Consider the following 2,080-nt stretch of genomic DNA (forward strand, 5'->3'; position numbering starts at 1 on the left):
TTTTGGTTTAAGAAAGGGAGATGTAATGATATCAGCAAATAGTGATGATATTTGTCTGTGTTTGATTACTTATGCCTTACAGCATATTTGTCTGTGTTTTTGATTGCTTGTGCCTGACCAGCAGAGGTCATGTGAGAGACAAGCAGTCCAGAGGAGTTTTACTTTCAGTTTCATTCTAGATGCATCACAGCATAGTGTGTTCTGTAAAAAGCTGTAGAAAGTCTTGAACAAGACTTTAGATTAAACAACATTCTCTTTCAGAAATGAGTCTTTATTGAACCCAAAAAGAAATCAAGACAATGGACATTGAAGTCCCCCACCCAGAGGATATTTTGTGCCCTTGCTACTCTCAGTGCTTCTTCCAATTGGTGTTCAACATGAAGGAGTACTGATTCATCAGCTGAGGGAGGGCGGTAGGTGGTAATCAGCAGGAGGTTTCCTTGCCCATGTTTGACTTGATGCCATGAGACATCATGGGGTCCTGAGTCAATGTTAAGGACTCCCAGGGCTACTCCCTCCCGACTGTATACCACGGTGCCACCACCTCTGGTGGGCCTGTCCTGCCGGTGGGACAAGACATACCCAGGGATGGTGATGGTGGTGTCTGGGACATTGGTTGTAAGGTATGATTCGGTAATTATGACTATGTCAGGCTGTTGCTTGACTAGTCTGTGGGACAGCTCTCCCTATTTTGGCACAAGCCCCCAGATGTTGGTAAGGAAGACTTTGCAGGGTCGACAGGGCTGGGTTTGCCTTTGTCATTGTCATTTCCGGTGCCGAGGTCGATGCCGGGTGTTCCATCCGGTTTTATTCGTATTGTTTTTTGTAGCGATTGTTTACAACTGAGTGGCTTGCTAGGCCATTTCAGAGGGCATTAAGAGTCAACCACATTGCTGTGGGTCCGGAGTCTCATTTAGGCCACACCTGGTAAGGACGGCAGATTACCTTCCCTAAAGGACATTAGTGAACCAGATGGGTTTTTGCAACAATCGACAATGGTATCATGGTCGCCATTACTAAAATTGTACTATTCAGTTAATATTTCCTCTCCTCATTTTCCTCACTAAGTGTATCAATTTACATTTCTTTGTGTTAAATTGTATCTGCCACATGTCTGCCCATTTCACCAGTCTGTCTCTGTGCTCCTGAAGTCTGCTACTCTCCTCTCTGTTTACTACATTTCTGAGTCCCGTGTCATCTCCAGACTTTGAAATGTTGCCTTTGGACTTTAGTCCAGGCCATTGATGTCCAACAAAAAGAGCACTGGCCCTAATATCGACCCGTGGGGGACACCACTGTACACTTCCCTTCTGTCTGAAAAACAACCGTTCACAACTACTCTCTGTTACCTGTCCCACGGCCAATATCACATCCACGCAGCCACCGCCCCTTCAATTCAATGGGTTTCCATTTCCCTATCAAGTCTATTAAATGGCATTTTATCAAACAACTTTTGAAAGTCTATATACACAACATCAACCGCAATAACCTCATCAACCCTCGCCATTACTTTATAAAAGAACACAATCTAGTTTCTCAGAGAGACTGGACTTTAAACAATCTGTGCTGCTAGACATTTATTCCTCCAAGTTTTTCCAAATGACATAACTATGTCCTGGACTGTCGCCTCTGGAATTTTCCCCACCACCAACGTTAGGCTGACTGGGCTGCAGGTACAGGGTTTATCCCACTCTGCTGTTTTAATCATTGTGTAACATTTGCAACCCTCCAGTCCTCTGGCACCATTCCCATATCCAAGGAAAATTGAAATATTCTGTCCAGAGCCTGCGCTGTTTCCACCATTCCTTCCCCCAGCAACCCTCATACATCCCATCCTGACCGGGTCAATGTACTACTTTACTGTGGTACAAAGAGTGCTGGATTGAAAGGGGTTAACTGAAGCTGTTTGTTCAGTGACTGTAATTAATGTCAGTCTCCACAGGTTAACTGAATATGTTTGTTCAGTGACTGTAATTAATGTCAGTCTCCATGGACCCTAATTGTATCTGTGCAGGGTTTCCCTCTTCTATTAATAAGGGACTCCTTTCAATGTGTTATCCCTTAGTGTCAAAGAGAGCAT

The sequence above is a fragment of the Somniosus microcephalus genome, unplaced genomic scaffold (assembly GCF_052327205.1).
Source record: "Somniosus microcephalus isolate GS21.2 unplaced genomic scaffold, FLI_Smic_1.0 unresolved_chr3, whole genome shotgun sequence".
Classification (NCBI taxonomy): Eukaryota; Metazoa; Chordata; class Chondrichthyes; order Squaliformes; family Somniosidae; genus Somniosus; species Somniosus microcephalus.